This window comes from Triturus cristatus, chromosome 6, assembly GCF_964204655.1.
Source record: "Triturus cristatus chromosome 6, aTriCri1.1, whole genome shotgun sequence".
NCBI classification, from domain to species: domain Eukaryota; kingdom Metazoa; phylum Chordata; class Amphibia; order Caudata; family Salamandridae; genus Triturus; species Triturus cristatus.
Window position 1 is genome coordinate 1896976898 of NC_140589.1, and position 20509 is coordinate 1896997406.

Here is a 20509-nt window from a genome sequence, read left to right on the forward strand (position 1 = left end):
GATTCTCCTCATTAACCCCCTCCCATTTTTCCCCAATGGTAGCCATGAAGCTTATCCTTTTGGGACAAGGCTTTTGGAGAGATTAGACCTTTGCTTTGTCTTCCCCTATTCAGGAAAACAGATTTATTTATTTGTTTTTTCATATTGCATGGGCATAACCTGAATGGACATTAGAGCGCTTTAGAAAAGTAAGTAACTATGTACCCTCTACAGTGTAAGAATGTTTAGTGTTAAAACATCTAGGATTGCAGTAGGTACTTTTAGCAGATGTTAATTTTATTACAGATGAGCATGTTAAAAAAATATGCTGTACAGAAGTAGAAAGAATACAATTGTTGCCTACACGTGATATAGGAGATTGTAAGCACTGCTCTAAGTAGAGGCCTCTTATTCACAGGTTGTCCAGAAAACGGTCCTGTAATGTCTGCACAAATGGTGGCAGCTCTTGTCCCACATAAAACTATAAACCTGATCCACACGTCCTTCGGGGGCTGCAAACCTCTAAGGCCAGTGGCATCTGACTTTTATCTGACCCCAAAACTCCACTTGACCTCTCCCGGGCAGCAGTGTTAATGAAAGAAACAAAATGTCAACGATAAACAGCATGAACATAAGATACTATATAACAAACTGAATTTCATTACCACAAACGCTCCCGTAACTGTGGATAAGAGCCCTAGAAGGCCCTCCTTATCAAATCTCACATGAGTAAATAGGAGAGCCAGGTCTTATCACTAGGTAGCCAAAACAGTCCTTATACCAGAGTAGGCTGGGAACAAGGAAATACATCTATCTGTTGCATTCTGCAACATTTGCATTCTGTCGAAGTTTGATGCTCTCTGGAGTGTGCATAACGTCACCTTTGTGGGAAAGGGATAAGTTGGGACCTTTTCTAGACTAATCCTTCTGCGCTGCGCTTACGATGCTTGTCACTATTTCTGTTCCCTTGTTCCTTATTTTGTTAATGTATTGTGTCCTCCTATATCAGTGAGCAGGTGTGGATTCTTTGACAAACCAACAAATGACTGTTTCAAATGAAAGACTTCACAATCAGTACATCTTAAACCCGGGTGGCCTTTTTGCTGAATCATCAGAGAGCGTTTGGTAGCAAATATTCTTTCACGTTTATAATATTCAAATGGCTTCTCCCCCATGTATAATTTCTGATCAAGAGTTAGCTATTCCTTTGTAATGAATGCCTTGTCATACTAAAGACAGAGTTTTTCCCTTGAATGCATGATGACACATTAGATTCCTCTTGTGAAAAACGCTTTGCAACAAAACTTTGTTCCTGCCAATATGGACTATTGGATCAGCACCTGCTTTCATTTATTGCTTCAGTAACTTCCCCGTGTGGATTTTGAGATGTTGCGTTAATAGTCCCTTTGTAATAATTGCTTTGTCACATTCGTTATATTCCTACGGTGTCGCTCCTGAGTGGAGGACAGGTGTCCCACTAGTAATGACTTTCTGATGTTGCATTAGCTTTGTCTTTGTAAAGGATGCCTTGCCACAGTGAGTGCAGTGATAAGCATTCTCCACCATCACAACTTTCTCCTCTGTGTTGAAGTACTGTTATTGTATTAGCTGTGCCCTGCCAATAAATGAATTGTCACATTCAGTATATATATATGGTTTCTTCCGAGGGTGGACTTTTTGATGTTGCATTAGGTCTTTTTTTTTTTTTACAAATGCATGGACACCGTTGTTGTAATGTGGTTCTTCATATCATGTCTTTCTTCCCTGTGTGATACATTAGGTATGCCTTTGTAAATAAATGCTTTGTTACATTCAGTTCATTCATTCATATCATTTCTTTCTTGTGTGAACTTTCTGATGTCGTCTTAGCTAGCTTTTTTAGCAAATGGCTTGGCACAGTAAGTGCACTGATATGGTATCTACAATGTGTGGACTTTCTGATGGTACATTGACTGTGCCGTGCCCTTCTATTAAATCAAAAACATACTTGGGTTCAAAGGGGGATCTACGAAAGCCAGAGGGTACTTATCCCAAAAGAGAATTACTACACACAAAAAATTCCGTCTGGTTATGCCTCAACAAGAAATAAAGCAAAGGAAAATAGAGTTCCTTCATTAAGAACACTTCATCATTTTCTGTACATTCATACAGATTTTCCTCAATGGTAACTTTCTGATGTTGTTTTAACTCTCCCTTGCGAATACATTATTTGCCACATTCAGTACTATCTTCAGTGTAGATATTTGATGTTGCATTAGCTCTCCATTTTTAACGAATGCATTGTCACATTCAATACATTTATATAGTTTCTTGCCTGTGTGAACATTCTGATGTCCTATTAAATTTTGATTAGTAATAACATCCTTGTTGCATTCTGTACATTAATAAGGTTTCTCCCTATGGTAGATTTGATGATGCTGCATTACCTTATTCTTCCCGCAGAAGACTTTATTTCGTTCCGTACATACATAGATTTCTCTCCACATGGATTTTCTGATGTTGCTTCAGCTCTTCATTTGCCATGAATGCTTTGTGACATTTATTACAGTAAGAACTGTCTCTCTCCTGTATAAATTTTCTGAGGTTGTATTAAATTTTGCTTTGTAATAAATCTCTTGTCACCTTCGGTACATTCATATTGCTTCTCCCCAGTGTGGACTTTCTAATGTTGCTTTACCTCTCCATTTGTTTTAAATGCTTTGCCACATTCTGTAAATTTATATGATTTCTCTCTTGTGTGAACTTGCTGATGTATTTTTAAACTTTAATTTGCAATAAATGTCCCGTCACGTTCTGTACATTCATATGTTTTGTGGAATTTCTGATGTTGCATTACGTTTCTATTTGTAATAGATGCCTTGTCACAGGAATTACATTTATACAGTTTCGCCCCAGTGTGGACTTTCTGATGTTGTATTAGACGTGACTTTCTAATAAATCCCTTGTCACATTCAGTGCAGTTGAATGGTCTCTCTCCAGTGTGGACTTTTAGATGTTGCATCAGCTCTCTATTTCTTATAAATGCTTTGTCACATTCTGTACATTGAAATGGTTTCTCCCCAGTGTGGATTTTCTGATGTTGCTTTAGCACTGTATTTGTTATAAAAGCTTTGTCACATTCAGTGCATTCATATGGTTTCTCACCAGTGTGGATTATCTGATGTTTCATTAGATGTGACTTTTTAAGAAATGCCTTGTCACATTCTGAACATTGATATGGTTTCTCCCCGGTATGAATTTTCTGATGTTGCTTTAGCTCTCCATTTGTTATAAATGCTTTGTCACACTCTGTACATTGATATGGTCTCTCCCCAGTGTGGACTTTCTGATGTCGTATTAACCTTTGACCTGTAATAAATGCCTTGTTGCATTCTATGCATTCATAAGGTTTCTCGCCGGTGTGGACTTTTTGATGTTGCTTAAGGTCTCCATTTGTTATAAATGCTTTGTCACACTCTATACATTTATATGGTTTATCCCCAGTGTGGATCTTATGATGGTTCTTCAGCTCTCTATTTGTTATAAATGCTTTGCCACACTCTGTACATTGATAGGGCTTCTTCCCAGTGTGGATATTCTGATGTTGCTTTAGCTCTCCATTTGTTAGAAATGCTCTGTGACATTCAATACATTGATATGGTTTCTCTCCCGTGTGAACTTTCCAATGTCGAATTAAATTTTGCCTTACAATAAATCCCTTGTCACATTCTGTACACTGATATGGCTTCTCCCCAGTGTGGCTTTTCTGATGTTGTTTTAGCTCTCTATTTGTTATAAATGCTTTGTCACATTCAGTACAGTGATATGGTTTCTCCCCAGTGTGGATTCTCCGATGTTGCTTTAGGTCTCCATTTCTTATAAATGCTTTGTCACACACTGTACATTGATATGGTTTCTCACCAGTGTGGATTTTCTGATGCCGTTTTAGGTCTCCGTTTGTTATAAATGCTTTGTCACATTCAGTGCATTCATATGGTTTCTCCCCAGTGTGGACTTTCTGATGTTTCATTAGGTCTCCACTGGTAATAAATCCCTTGTCACATTCTGTACATTCATACGGTTTCTCACCAGTATGGATTTGTTGATGCTGCTTTAGATTCTTCTTCCTTTGGAACACTTTATTACATTCTGTACATTTATATGGCTTTTCCCCAATGTGGATTTTCTGATGTCGCTTTAAATCTCCATATGTTATAAATGCATTGTCGCATTCTGTACATTTATATGATTTCTCCCTAGTGTGGATTTTCTGATGTCGCTTTAAATCTCCATTTGCTATAAATGCTTTGCCGCATTCTGTACATTCATACAGTTTTTCACCAGTGTGGATTTTCTGATGCTGTTTTAGCTTTGCATTTGTTAGAAATGCTTTGTCACATTCAGTGCATTCATATGGTTTCTCCCCAGTGTGGATCTTCTGATGTTTTTTTAGGTTTGCATTGGTAATAAATGTCTTGTTGCATTCTGAACATTCATACGGTTTTCCCCAGTGGGAATTTGTTGATGCAACTTTAGGTTTTGCTTCCATCCGAACACTTTATTACATTCAGTACATTGATATGTTTTCTTCTCTATGTGGATACTCTGATGCTGTATCAGGTCTTTCATTGCGAAGAACACTTTTTCACAGTCAGTTCATCGATAGGTCTTTTTTCTCCAGTATGAAGTTTCTGATGTCGCACTCCCTCTTTCTCCGCCTAATAAATGTTTTGTCACATACTAGATACTCATACAGTTTCTCTTTGTGTGTTCTTTCTGATACTAGGGTAGCTCTTCCTTCGTAATGAGCACCTCATCAGACTTGCTTCGGTATGGCAGTGTGTTATATCTTCAATATATATCAGCTGATGCCTAAGAGCCAAGTACAGACCTCATTGGACAGTTTGGGTTTTTTGCTGTAGAAAAAGACTTTGGAGAGGCATTAGCCTGCATGGGAACATATTTTGAGGTATACTGTTTATACATCACTTCCTACACAAGTGATGTTTAATGGCTTTACCTTTTTCATTTATCCCTGCATTTATTTCACCTGTTGGGTTAAGAAAAAGAAACACTAAATAAGCTGAAATGTAGAATTAATCACAAAAATCTAATGGTATTTGAGAGAGAGAGAGAGAGAGAGAGAGAGAGAAAAAGAGAGAGAGAGAGAGAGAGTGAAGAAAACTTTATTTGATTTTTCAAGAAAATAACAAAAAGTATACACAATAAAACTGTATAAACAGAAAACTATAAAAAAGGTCTAAAGCACAGCCACCACAGTTTACAATAGGCAAGTTAAAAACGCATGTGTTTTGCAATAAAGATCTAAAAGGGATCTATTGTCATTTAATGAGACATTTCATTGTTCATATAGACAAGTGTGCTGAAGAGATTCTAGATTACACTTTCAGTGTAAAGATGGAATAGGCAGAGTGAGGGCATACGATCCTTCCGTGGTCCCTTTTTATCGAGGAGTGTGGACTCAAAGAGTAACCAAGAGACCAGAGAAGGTTCCTTGTTCAGTGAGTGAGACCCACTCCCCGTGACACACGACATTGTTAAATCCACAGTGACAAGAAGCCTCCCTTCTTATCCAGGGCATGCTTCCCATTATCACACAGCCTAACAAATAATACAAGATGGAGCCTTTTCCAGTGACCGGACCATGCAACACAGAGCATCAAAATAATTGTGAAAAACCAGCAATTGCGGCAAGGGAGTTCTTTATACTATCAGAGAGCCTGGAATAGGACCCGAACAGGTAATCTGAGCATCTTCCACATAGTGTAACTCCAGAGATCCGAGGCTCTGATCAGAGCTACACAAGGAACAAGAGGTTCACAGCCATTTTAAATGCAAATTGGCAAAATCAATAAGTCTCACCTCTTAAACGTAGAGGCTTATCCAATGCTGCACAACATCAGCAAACAAAAAAAGAAAGAAAAACAAAACGTGCAGCGATGGGGCTACTATTGCCTCATTCTGCAGGCATGCAAATTTTTCTCCACAAATATGCACACCCATAAAATGACACAAGCGAAAGTCTCCATTTTTGGTCTGGTGTAAGCCTAGACCTTTTATTTTTCAAAAACTACATGTATAATGTACTTACTTAAAGGTGCTTTCATCTCTCCCTTCATTAGTCTGTTGTTGTGCGATTCACATTTTGTTTCCACCCACTGCAGAATACAGTTTGGGGCAGGGAGTCTGCCTCCTCAGTAACTGAATCACTTCACTTTGAGTGACTGCATTTTACCATTTCGCAAGGAGGTAGTTTCTTTCAGTGCCAGTGTTTTTGTTTGTACTTCATAAATATGTTAGCGTTGTCTTTGTGTTTGGAGGATCATGGGATAGCAGGGTGCTTTCTATAAGCACTTCACAGCGCAGGACACATTCCAGCTTTATCAGTTCCTGCCTCCTGCTAATGATGTTGTTAACTCATCTGGAGCTGTCTTTATTCGGATTACTGCTATATCAGAGTATACCAGATGGTGTCCATTTGAATCTATTCTTTATAAAGTAATTAACCTTTTAGAATGCATGCAATTAAATGCATGCATAAATGCAGTCCTGTATGTATTTAAATTGAGGACTACAACTATGCTTGTAACCCAACTGTATGTGCTGCTTGTAAGTCTTGCTAGTTTGCTTTTAGTGCTCTTGTTTGTCGTGCTTATATAGATATTTAACTTTTACATTACTCATTGAATCTGTGCTGTGCCGTCTATCAACAACTACTTCTGCCCTGAGGCTCAAGAAACACTACAGAAAACAAGAGATGCTGGTGTCGGGAGAGAAATCTCTTTATAAGTTAGCTCTGGCAAAATATAAACGGCTCCTAATAAAGGAGAAGAGTAGCTACATTTGAGGAAAATTACATCTGCTCCAGACTCCATCAAACTATTGTTTCATGTGGTGGTGTCCAAACTTGCGGCTCCTTCCAGTAGCCATGCCAACTTATCGACCCAAGCCTTCTGTAACTCTTTAGCTCTCAGCTTTCAGACTAAAGTAGATTTAATCTGTTCTAACTCTAATGCTTCCTTTGATGCCACGAGTCAGTTAGACCCCCATACCGAGCAATCATAAAGTATTTCTTTTAGAGAGTTAACGCAACGTTCCTCTGAACAGGTAACGGACTTGGTGAGGACTGCTAAATTAGGCTCAGCCCTGGACCCATGGCCGCCTACTGTCCTGAAGGAGTTTCTGGAGCTCATAGGGTCCATCCTGGCCAAGATTTTTAATTCTAGGTTTGCATCAGGTATTTACCCCTCACAATGGTCAAAGGCATCCATCCTGCCGTTATTAAAAAAAAACCTAACCTCGACCCAGATGACCCTAATAACTATCGACCCATTGCGAGTCTTTCGTTGCCTGCCAAACTCGCTGAAAAGATTATAAATGATCAGCTGGCCCAATATATCTATGACCAAAAAAACCTGCTGGAGGAAACGCAATTTAGCTTTAAGAAGAGTCATAGTACGGAGACTGCGCTTATCAAAGCCACAAAGGAGATAAGGTTTGCACTAGACAAAGGAGGTGCAGTTGCACTACTGGACTTATCTACAGCCTTTGATACAGTTGATCATGAGCTCCTGATCAACCATATCTTCTCTCTAGGCATTAGAAACAAGGCCAAATCTTTGTTAGCATCTTTTCATCCAACTGAGTCATCCAATCCGGCCCAAATAGTCAAGCTGGACGATTTCGACTCCTCACCCCCCCCCCCCCCTTTTCATTTCCCTGTGGAGTCCTGCGGGGCTCTTCCATAAGCCCTGTGTTTTTTAACATTTATGTGACCGATTTGGCTTGAGTGATTAAATCTTTCGGTTTAGCACTCACATCTTACACAGACGATACCCAAATTGTTCTCTCTGTTCATAAGAAGGGAGAAAGCGTCTCGGTCAACTTCAACAACGGCAGGCTGGCTATCAGCACTTGGATGTTCAGACATTGCCTCAAACTAAACTCCTCCAAGACTAAGGTGACGGTTTTTGGTAACCTCTCTCCTGTCTGGTCCTCCCGCTGGTGGCCTGTTATCTTGGCCAGCCTCCTGTCCCTGTGACCAACGCCAAAAATCTTGGTGTCGTCCAAATACCATGTCAATTCTGTAGTCTCTTTTTGTTTTTACATCCTTAGAATGGAAAACAAATTGTTTCCTTATATTCTCTCCGAGGACTGGAAAACGATTATATCCTCCTTGGTACTGGCTAAAGTAGACTATTGTAATAGTCTACTGATCAACGCTCAGCAAACAGTTATAAACAAGTACAGCTGATTCGAAATGCTGATGCCAGGTTGCTGTCTGGCACACCAAAATTTCATTCTGTCTCTAAAGTGATCAGACAACTACATTGGCTGCCAATTAGAAGCAGAATCAAAATTCAAGGCGCTGTGCATTGCTTACAAAGCTACCAACAATATAGGGACAGAGTTTATGAAGAATTCACTTAAGATTTACATCCCCAGCAGAACTCTGCGCTCTACTGGCGCAAATCTGTTGGTTGTTCCCAGAACATTTAAAACTAACTGGGGTGACAGAAGCTTTGTGGTTGCCACAGCTAAACTTTGGAATTCCCTTCCCGATCAGATCAGAGCCCTTTCTACTCTACGAACGTTCAGAAAACATTTCTAAACCTGGCTTTTTAACAATTAGAGTTCCACCAGCAGACCTCTGTTAATGACGCAGGAGAAGTTTAGCGCTGAGACACCGGTTTGGTGGTAGTGCGCTTTATAAATTGTTATAACATAACATAACATCTCTATTTGCAAGGCTATCTCTATCAATCTATCCATCAAACCATGTCTGTCTGTCTGTCTGTCTTTGTAAGCCTCCCTATCTGTGTTGTGAGCCTCTCTATTTATCTATCTTTTTAACCTTCTCTATCTATGTGTAATAAACACTTACAAATTATCTTTATAAAGAAGCATTAGCAAAGGTAAGAGGCTGTCAGTCAACAATAAACCAATTGGTTTTTTAGGTTGGGTGTCATCCATAAGTCTGTTGCGTCATCACATTTTAATATTTTTTCCTTTACTCAATGTTTTTTAGATTGATGAGGGCCCGGCAGCTTCCCCATCAATAATTTTTGCAAAAACCATGACAAAACAAATCAAGAAATGCCAAAGTCATATGGCTGGCAGCCAACGCAAGATCTGTTGTCTTGGAAGGCAGCATTTATAGTGCCATTAACTAGAGTGACAACGAAGCAAGGCTTCAAGCCTGGACTGCAGCATTTATAGTGCCATCCACTAGAGTGATAACAAAACATGGCTTCAGGCCTGGCCTGCAGCATTGATAGTGCCATCCACTAGAGTGACAGTGAAACGTGGCTTCAAGCTTGGACTGCAGCATTTAAGGTGCCATCCACTAGAGTGAACACTAAATGTAGCTTCAAGCTTGGACTGCAGCATTTAAGTTGCCATCCACAAGAGTGACTACTAAACATGGCTTCAAGCTTGGACTGCAGCATTTAAGGTGCCATCCACTAGAGTGCTCACTAAATGTGGCTTCAAGCTTGGACTGCAGCATTTAAGGTGCCATCCACTAGAGTGACAGGGAAACATGGCTTCAAGCTTGGACTGCAGCATTTAAGGTGCCATCCACTAGAGTGAACACTAAATGTAGCTTCAAGCTTGGACTGCAGCATTTAAGTTGCCATCCACAAGAGTGACTACTAAACATGGCTTCAAGCTTGGGACTGCAGCATTTAAAGTGCCATCCACTAGAGTGACCACTAAATGTGGCTTCAAGCTTGGACTGCAGCATTTAAGGTGCCATCCACTAGGGTGACCACTAACCGTGGCTTCAAGCTCGGGCAGCAGAATTTAAGGTGCCATCCACTAGAGTGACAGGGAAACATGGCTTCAAGCTTGGACTGCAGCATTTAAGGTGCCATCCACTAGAGTGACCACTAAACGTGGCTTCAGAGCTGGACTGCAGAATTTATAGTGCTAATCACTGGAGTGACAACTGTTTAGCGTGGTTGAGTGGGGCAATGGAAAAGAAAAAGGGAGGGGAAAAAAATCTCATAATATTTATATATCATTTAATTGTTAAAAAAAGACCGGTGGACGGCTGATCAGAATGCTCCCACAATGTTTGGATCCCCTTAAACTAATCACTTCCAAGTAAGTCCCCTCCTTCAGTGTATTCTATGAACACACCCCGGCTTTTCCATCAAGTGACCCCCCTCTCATTCTCATCACAGAGACTCTGGATTCATCCAATCTTAGCGCTGGAGTTTACAAGGCATACGCTCGCTCCTTGCATGCTTCCCCAGTAAGTTCCATGCAATTACACTATTCTGAATGGCTGCACCAACTAACCAGTGTTTAAATTATTCCACCGGTTCCTTAAACTAAGATTTGGACAATGCAATTTAAAAACAATAGTTGGCCTATATATGTATGCAGTATATAAATACTCTAAAGAACAAATAAAGGGTCTTGGCTCCAATCAGTAAGGCTGAGCCTCAAATATTATATTGTGGAGTTATGTTTGTATATAAATACTCAGCACTACAAATTTTACCTAACTTGTCAACTAATTCCAGGGCCCCCTAATTATTCTGGTCTCACAACCTCCTCTTTTTCTTTTCTTTTTGAGTGATTTCAGGTGCTCATACACCTGTCCTGTAGATGATCTCAAATGTTTGAGATTGAAACACCGTTGATCTCATAACTATAATCAACTCCTGTTTTCACTATATAAATTTATGTAAAGGAGTTTAATGTTATGCTCTTTTAAGAGTGCATTTAAAAAAAATACTGTTTCACTCATTAAAGCACCTTATTATCACTTACCTGTGAGCACTGGGTCATATATATTTATATTATCCAAAAACAAATAGACTACAAAATCTCTAGATCTACTGCAATGAATAAATGAACTGCATTATAGATCACAATGTTTGAAGGTTGTGTTTCTTCATAAAGTTTTTATTATTTTACATATTACAGAGTCTAGATCAAAAGCGTACGGAACCTATATACATTTTTGTTTTTCTTTTCATGGAAAAGCAACATATACATGACCAAGGGCGCATTTTGAACCATGGTTAGCAAAACAAAGTCAAAAGGCTGGCGGCCAACGCCAGATCAGTTGGCTTGGACTGCAGCATTTATGGTGCCATCCACTAGAGTGACAACGAAATGTGGCTTCAGGTCTTGTGGCTTTAGGCCTGGACCGCAGCATTAATAGTGCTATCCACTAGAGTGACCACTAAACGTGGCTTCAGGGCTGAATTGCAGCATTTATAGTGCTATCCACTAGAGCGACAACAAAATATGGCTTCTGATGGATACATCCGCCTGTGGATTCCTCACCTTATGAATATCCCCTGCGCCAGCATTCCGCAAACTTTTTGCTAGCTCTCCACGCCGATGAGGACGTCACAATGCTAAAGCTCCGCTCACAACTCCGCATGACGTCACCGGCGCCATTAGAGTGCCTCGTCGGCGTGATGACGTCAGTTCCCTTTTCTTCCCTGCCGTCGACGCGGAACGGTTTTCTGAGACTCCATATTTTGTTGAGTTACTTTGTTGTTCCTTCATCTTTAACTGTTGCGATGTCGTCTTCGAGGAAGTCCGAGTTTAAGCCCTGTAAGGAGTGTGGGGGTCACATGTCCATCACTGACCCCCATGAAGATTGGTTATGGTGTTTGTCGTCGGATCACGACGTGGAAGACTGTTCCAGTTGTAGAAAGATGAATCCAAAGGCTCTAAAAGAACGGGAGGCCAAGCTTTTTATGGCAAAGGCAAAGAAGGAAAAGATCAAAGTCAAAGTCATCGTCTTCCCATAGCTCGAAGTCGAGGAAACACAAGAAGAAGAGGAGACATGGTTCTCTGCACCGTTCGTCGAAGAGTAAGGCTTCGAGGTCATCTTCGCCGGCTCCTCGATGTCGTCAAAGACTTTGTGTCTCCTTCGCCATCTCCTCGAGTGATTGCGGAGAGATCTCCTTCTCCAAAAGGCACTCCGGTGCAGTCTCTGGCGCCGAGGGGTTTGCCGGAGTCAGAGGGCTTGCCAGTTCAGGATGATCCTTCTCCTGTACACGAGATTGAACCTGTGACTCCGCCAGTGGATCCCGCTGTTCCAACATTGGATGCTCCTCCTGTGGATGCTGGCTCGACTCCATATCCACAGTTTCCAACTCCAGGTTCGGATCCAACACATTTTTTAAATGCAATGGATGGAGTGTTTGCTAAGGCAGCCTTCCCATCCGGAGCACCTTCGGGTCCCGTGGGTCTGCTGGCCTTCAACTTGGGTGTGCCTCAGCACTATGCCCAGACACCCTTCGTGCCTTTCATGCCAACGGCGCCGTCATGGCAGTTTCTGTCTCTCAGATTTTCGATGTCGTATATGTAGTCCCCAGCACCGTCTGGTGGGCCTTCCTCTCTGCCTCGTACGGCGCTGATTCCACCTTCGGATCCTCCTTCTATGCCGGCTCTGGAACTGTTGGCGCTGCGTGTGGCACCGCCGACGCCGCAACCACAGTTTTGTTCAAGGAGAGAGGCACAGAGACTATTGGAGGAGGAACAGTTTCAGAGAGAGGAGGTTGAGGAGGGTGAGCTAGATTAATCTGTTGATGAATTTGAAGGAATTCAGGAGGCAAGTGGACTGGACACCTCCCCTGAGTGGGAGCTTTCTTCGGCAAGGGCTTCCCCACCTCATACTGTCATAAGAAAGGCTGCAGAGCTTTTGGACTTACAATTACCTATTGCTGAGTATAGGCCAAATTTTCTCACTGAAGTTTTACATTCGCCTTCAACAGTTGAGCCCTTGTTGCCCTCTAATGAGGCTTTAACTGAGCCTATCATGGAAGTGTGGCATAAACCACTCTTTTCTCCTGCTGTGTCTAAATCTGTGGCAAGAAGATATACAAATGCTCCAGGAGACCCTTCTTTCTTCTCATCCGTCTCCAGAGAGTTTGGTGGTACAGGCGGCCTCCTCTATACAATCTTCAGGCGCATTTCCTTAGGCTCCGGCCGACAGGGACTCTAAGAAGTTGGAGCAGTCGGCTAAAAAGGTATTTTCTTCATCTAGCATGGCACTAAGATGCTACCTGTTAGTTGGGCCGTTATATACATGCGTTCATGGATTTGGCGAAGCAAATGGCGCCCAAGTTGCCTGATGAAGAGCGGGGAAATTTTATGGAGGTTCTAACGGATGCTCAGGCTGCTGTTCGACAGGTTTTTCAATCTGGCCTGGATACTGCTGATTCGGTGGCCAGAGTTATGAGTTCCTCCATAATTACCAGAAGACAGGCTTGACTTAGATCCTCTGGTTTTCCCACAGACGTACAGGCTACCCTTCTTGATTTGCCCTTTGATGGTTCGAGGCTTTTCGGGGAGAAGGCCGATTCTGCACTTCAAAAGTTTAAAGATAGCAGAGCCACGGCTAAATCTTTGGGATTGCTAACCCAGTCAAGGGGGTTTGGTTATAAAAAGTATTGTGGTTTTGGAAGATCTTCCTTTCCAAGTCATATAAAGGAAAAGCCAGAGGTCCCCAACGTGGTTCTGCCTGCAATCTCTCCTCCTCCTCTTCTACCTCCCCTGCTCCCCCTGGTAACCCACTGGTAACACAGGAAAGCAGCCCTGGATCCCCCATCCTGGATCATGTGGGTCCTGTAGGGGGTCGGTTCTCTCACTTTCTACAGGGTTGGAAATTGGTCAGTTCAGACCACTGGGTTTTAAACCATGTTGAGAATGGGTACACCCTTCCCTTTCTGGAGTTTCCTCCAGCTCTCCCTCCTTGTCAAGGTTTTTGTTCAGAGGACCATTTACTTCTTCTACAGAAGGAGGTTCTTGCTTTATTACAAAAAGGTGCGATAGAGGTGGTTCCGGAGCAGGAAAGGGGTCAGGGGTGCTACTACCAGGATTTTCTGATTCCCAAGAAGTATGGCAGGTTACGTCCGATTCTGGACCTCAGGGTCTTGAAAATATACCTGAAGCAGGAGAAATTCAAGATGCTAACCCTTGCTCAGGTTCTTTTGGCGCTGCAGCAAGAGGGCTGGATGGTGTTGATCGATTTACAGGATGCGTATTTTCACATCCCCATCCTGAAGTCGCACAGGAAGTATCTCCGTTTTACGGAGGGGTCACAGCACTGCCAGTTTGCGGTCCTACCGTTTGGTCTTACTACTGCACCTCGAGTCTTCACAAAGGTGATGGCAGTGGTGGCGGCTCATCTCAGAAGGTCGGGGATTCCAGTTTTCCCTTATCTGGACGACTGGCTGCTCAAAGCGGAGTCGACGGAGATGGTGCTTCATCATCTGCGAGTAACAACTTGGCTGTTGTGCAACTTGGGCTTTTCAATAAATGTGCCCAATCTCACCTGGTGCCCTCTCAGCGCAACCTGTTCATAGGGGCGGTACTGGATACTATTGTTTGTTGAGCTTTTCCACCTCTACAAACTATTCTCGTAATCTAGGAGTGGATTCCTTTGTTTCACAATGGAGCAGTTGTTCCGGTGCTGAAGGTCCTTCGCCTGCTTGGTCAGTTCGCTTTCTGCATACTGTTGGTCAGTCATGCACGCTGGGACATGAGGGCACTCCAGTGGTGCCTCTGCAGGCAGTGGTTTCAACACAAAAGAGATCTCAGGGAGTCAGTCAGAATCTCCAGAGACGCTGCAGCGGATCGGACTTGGTGGAGTGTGCAGGGCAACCTGTCTCAAGGTAAGTCCTTTCAGCCTCCTCCACCAGTGGCCACAGTGATCACAGATGCATCCACTCTAGGGTGTGGTGCTCATCTGGGGGATCTGGAGGTCAAAGGTCTTTGGTCTCCAGAGGTAAGGTTGCTTCATATCAACCTTCTGGAATTGCGGGGGATTTGTTTGGCACTAAAGGCTTTACTTCCTTCCCTTCGCGGTCAGTCGGTTCAGGTCCTGACGGACAACACTACTGCGATGTGGTACATCAACAAACAGGGAGGTGTAGGGTCGTATTGTCTCTATCGAGAAGCTATGTGACTCTGGTCATGGACTCAGGACCATCAGATTTGTGTGTTTGCAAATCATCTAGCCGGTGTGCTGAATGTTCGTGCGGACAGTCTCAGTCGGCATTACTCGGCAGATCACGAGTGGTGGCTTCATCCGGAGGTGGTCCATCACATCTTCCAGATGTGGGGGTCTCCTAGGCTGGACCTGTTTACCACTCACGAGAACGCGCACTGTCTGTTGTTCTGCAGTCTCCAGTATATGATGCAGGGAGCGCTGAGGACGCGTTTCAATTGGATTGGAGCTTGTAGCTCCTTTACGTGTTTCCTCCCATACCCTTGATTCATCTTGTTCTGAGGAAGATTCGCCAAGACCGGGCTCAAGTCATATTGATCACCCCGGATTAGCCAAGAAGGGTGTGGTACACATGATGTACTTCACCTCTCACCGCACCCTCCGCTCCGTCTCCCTCTCAGGGCAGATCTCCTCTCGCAGTCGCAGGGGTAGGTTCTACACCCCCACCTCCAGAGCTTGCACCTTCATGCCTGGAGATTGAACGGGGCAACCTGAGTTCCTTCCCTCTCCCGCCGGATGTGGTGGATGTTATTTTATCATCCATGCGACACTCCACTAAGTCTATTTACTCCTATAGGTGGTCTAGGTTTGTTAAATGGTGTGGAGAGAGATCCATTGTTCCTTTAAAGGCCCACTTGTTAGATGTTCTTCAGTTTTCACTTTTCTTGGCTCAGCAGGGTTGTGCTGTGGCCACTCTTAAGGGCTATTTGTCGGCTTTATCAGCGTTTCTGTGTTTGCCGGATCAGCTGTCTTTATTTAAGTCTCCCATTGTTTTGAGATTTATTAAGGGCCTTACCAATAGGTTTCCGCCTACTCCTTTTTGTTATGCCTCAATGGGATTTAAATCTTGTTTTGACTTTCTTGATGGGTTCCCTGTCTGAACCCTTACATAGTTGTCCTTTGAGACTCCTGTCTTTTAAAACGGTCTTTCTTGCGGCTATTACCTCAGCCTGGAGGGTGAGCGAGCTTCAGGCTCTTAGTTCAAAACCTCAATTTTTGACCATCCATGCTGAAAGGATGGTCCTCAGGAACAGGGCTGCTTTTCTGCCTAAGGTGGGGCAGTGGGGGCCACACAGGTACCAAAATAGCCCTTGCCAATAGAACTAATGGAGGGTGCAAGAACCATCTGCTAATTGGCTAAGGGTTTCCAAAAATTATCTGGGACTGCAGGGGTTAATTGATCACAAGCGGTGCAAAAAAAAAAACTGCCCGATTGTCTGGAGGCCCGGTACCGGCTCCGCCGTCTGCCAGATGCTGTATAAATATTCCCAAGAACCAGCCCGGGAGAGGCGTCCTTCCAGCTTATAACACAGGGCTGCACGTGTGCACTGACGTGTGCAGGCTCCCGAGACGCACGCAGGCTTCGCGATCGGGAGCCGGCGTGCGCCTCGCTCCCTGGAGGGGGGGCCAACCCTGGCAGAGCGCGAAGTGCGAAAAGCAGTTAAACTCGCCCCGTGAGGGAAAATTCAATGCGGGCACATCACAAATGAACAAAACACCCTTGAGCAACGAAAGCGGTAGAAAGTTGCTGCGCAACGCGCGCTGAGGGGGAAAAACGGCAAAGGACGTGATCGCGCTCGCCGAATACAGCGCGGTGCGAGATCGTCATAAGCACATTAAAACACGGCAGTAATCATATTTCAACAATAACACCATAAAATATATACAATTCGTAATACAAGTAACACAGATAAAGCCTAAGCAAAATAACTAGGCACTTATCTCGACTGCGGAGCAACAAAGAACGAGGAAGCCAAGATGGTGCCTCATTATTTGTATGATTACCTCTCATGTTATTGGTTGATTAAGGAGGCGTGGTTCAAAGCCTCATGGGAAATGTAGTTTTTGTGTAATGTTTACTTTTTTCTCATTGGCTACTGTGAGTAGTAAAGAAATATAGAAAGCATAATCTGAGCCTCCGGTCCTGCCATAGAATCATGCTCAAAAAGAAAAAGCCCAATTTGCTTGAACAAACTTAAATGTAACCCTTTGCTCCCCGCGAGTCTGCATAATTCACATTTCTTTGTGCCGATGGCAGCCCCATGGTTGCTGTGATCAGCTTGCGTGAAGTCAATGAAGTTGTGCTCAGCGCGAACTTACTGAAATTAAACCCAGAAAGACGCCATAAGTGAAACAGTGCCTTCTAATTTAGCACGTGACCTTTAGAACCCCACCCAAACGTAAACATAAAAGAAATACTAAAACCACACTAGTGTGCCATTAATACTGCAACAAAACCAAATGCAGATAATTACAAATATCAAACTTTTGAGACAATTAAAAAACTCTGGTATCCAAGTGGAATAAAATAGTCTTAAGCTTTGAAATACCAATTTAAAGTATTATGTACCACATATTCTGCCTAGTAACCACTTACTGCCACAGGATCTGGTCCACTGAGTATGTTTTAGCGAGGGGTAATCTCAGTTTTCCAATTTCATCAACTATGCTTGAAACAAACCCTGTATTCTAAAGGTAGCCAGGACCTCCACACTGACATTCCCTAGGGAAAGGAAGCACTTTAGCTTTACCATCAGAATCATTGCCACTCTAATTGTGGGTTAGTGGACTAGTTGGAAACTTGTAACCAGAAGACAAAGTTCAAATCCTGGCCTCCCATTTGGCCAAATGGCATGCTCTAGGATAAGCAATGTTTGAGTATATATTTCTCTGCTTCCTTTTTGACAAAATAAAGAGTATTTAGAATTAAAGTAAAAACTACCAGTAGGCATGTGATGAAAAATTGACTCGATGTCACATGGTGGATTGGAGAAGTGCCTAGTCTTGTGGTATATTAATCAAAATGCAATATAATGGTCAAAGTGTAGCGTTTGCAGCAAGTATTATAGCCTCGGGTCTACTAATTTGAATAGTATAACTAGCACCCCTGACGAGAGGCTGAAGTGTAATAAACTGAGATCCTGTGCAGCTCGTACTCTTCCTGTGCCTCAGTTCACAGATAGAACAGTACATCAGCATTTTGCAACAACCTTAAACGAAGCAATAAACACAGAGGGCATATGCTCGTGACAGGTACTCAGCGCAGTATTCATTCACACATTCAGGACGGTCTAACGATAGGTGGCTGGATTTCTAACTATCTGTAGCTAAACATGCACCTGACGCGGCACTGTGCAGGACCCTCCTGAGTTGCAGCTCCTCCCTCCCAACCGCAAATTGACTCCTCTTTTATATTGCCACCTGCTTTCCAGTTGCCTCCGAGGACCCCATAGACAGCTTTACCTCTGCATCACCCCCGCCCGCGCTGTGATCACCCCTTGTTCCTTCCCTCCCTCAAGACTCCATTGACAGCTTTACTAATGCATCCCCCACACACTCCCCGATCACATGATGCCCCTCCCCGCCCAGGAGGGCCCCAAATACAGCTTTACCTCTGCATCACCCCCACCCGCGCCGTGATCATCCCTTGCTTCTTCCCTCTCTCAAAACTCCATTGACAGCTTTACTAATGCATCCCCCACACACTCCCCGATCACACGATGCCCCTCCCCGCCCATGAAGGCCCCAAACACAGCTTTACCTCTGTATCACCCCCGCCTGCTCCCAAGTCACGTCCTGCCCCTTCTCAACCCGGGGAGCCTATGAACAGGGTTACCTGCAGCACCCCTGCCTGCTCCATCACCCCCCTGCCCCTCCCCCTCCCTAAGGAGCCCACACACAGCTTTACCCCTGCATCACCCCCTCCCCCCCCCTCACTCCTCTTAATTATTCTATTTAACGCGTTGAAGATAACCATTGATTCACTACAAACTGGGGCTAATTCAGCACTCACTAGTGTAGAGTGAAATACCATAAAACCCAGCGATAACTCGTGCACTTACTCTTGCGGGATCCTGCTCGTCACTGTCTGCAGGCTGCAGCACAGTCCTGGGGTCAGGGGTCAGCTGTCCTCGTGGCAGCCTTATCACCAAGCTCAGATCCCAAAACTTTAGTCGAAAACAACTCGCGACGGAGGATCCGCGCATGCGCGGCTCTTAACTTCCGGTCTCAGTCACAAACTAGCAACCTGGGCTCAGCGCATGCGCAGCTATAAACTTTCGGTTCCAATGTACAATTAGTAAACCGGGCTCGACGCAGGCGCAGATTGAACCTCCAGTCTTGCTAAAATATTTTAATCTCGGCTCAGCCTTGCGCAGATCTGCATTCACTACCTCCGGAAGTGACGCTCTCTGCTGCTGCAGCCAGGGAGTGTGACTCGTAGACAGTTCAGCTGCAGTACCAGGGACGCTTCAAAGCAGGAGCTTTGTTTCCTAGCGCTGTGAGGCTTGGTAAATCAGAGATAAGGCTGGAGAGGGGATGCCCCCGCTGGAGAGAGGCGGAGCTCGGTCTACTGGCAGTTTACTCTCAGCATAAAGCAGCGAAGAGGGTTAATGTGCCTCCTCCAGAGAGTCTGCCAGCATATTACAGGACTGTATTTTATATTGATAGCTCGGTGGCTTAATGCGCCTCCTGCAGAGAGTCTGCAAGCATATTACAGGACTGTATTTTATATGGAGAGCTCGGTGGGTTAATGCGCCTCCTGCAGAGAGTCTGTCAGCATATTACAGGACTGTATTTTATATGGATAGCTCGGTGGGTTAATGCGTCTCCTGCAGAGAGCCTGAGAGCATATTACAGGACTGTATTTTATATGGAGAGCTCGGTGGGTTAATGTGCCTCCTGCAGAGAGTCTATCAGCATATTACAGGACTGTATTTTAAATGGATAGCTCGATGGGTTAATGCGCCTCCTGCAGAGAGCCTGAGAGCATATTACAGGACTGGATTTTATATGGAGAGCTCGGTGGGTTAATGCGCCTCCTGCAGAGAGTCTGCCGGCATATTACAGAACTGTATTTTATATAGAGAGCTCGGTGGGTTAATGCACCTCCTGCAGAGAGTCTGCCGGCATATTACAGGACTGTATTTTATAAGGAGAGCTCGGTGGATTAATGCGCCTCCTGCAGAGAGTCTGCCGGCATATTACAGGACTGTATTTTATATGGAGAGCTCGGTGGGTCAATGCACCTCCTGCAGAGAGTCTGCTGGCATATTACAGGGCTGTATTTTATATAGATAGCTCGGTGGGTTAATCAGCCTCCTGCAGAGAGTCTGCCGGCATATTACAAGACTGTATTTTATATGTATAGCTCAGTGGGTTAATGCGCCTCCTGCAGAGAGTCTGCTGGCATATTACAGAACTCTGTTATTATATGGATAGCTCGGTGGGTTAATGCGCCTCCTGCAGAGAGTCTGCCGGCATATTACAGGACTATTTTACATGGATAGTGCTGTGGGTTAATGCGCCTCCGGAGAGTCTGCTAGCATATCACAGGACTGGATTTTATATGGATAGCTCGGTGGGTTAATGCTCCTCCTGCAGAGAGTTTGCCGGCATATTACAGGACTGTATTTTATATGGATAGCTCGGTAGGTTAACCTCCTGTCGAGAGCCTGCTAGCGTATTACAGGACTGTATTTTATATGGAGAGCTCAGTGGGTTAATGCGCCTCCTGCAGAGAGTCTGACAGCATATTACAGGACT

General features: G+C 43.9%; 1 pseudogene across 1 annotated transcript; it reads right to left on the minus strand.

The window, feature by feature from the left end:
• Positions 1–255: 255 nt before the first annotated feature.
• Positions 256–18942, minus strand: LOC146822350 (uncharacterized; annotated as a pseudogene). The gene is made up of 2 exons (XR_014963262.1): positions 18808–18942; positions 256–5008 (listed from the first exon to the last, which is right to left on the minus strand). The product of XR_014963262.1 is annotated as an uncharacterized LOC146822350 (transcript).
• Between the last annotated feature and the right edge of the window lie 1567 nt (positions 18943–20509).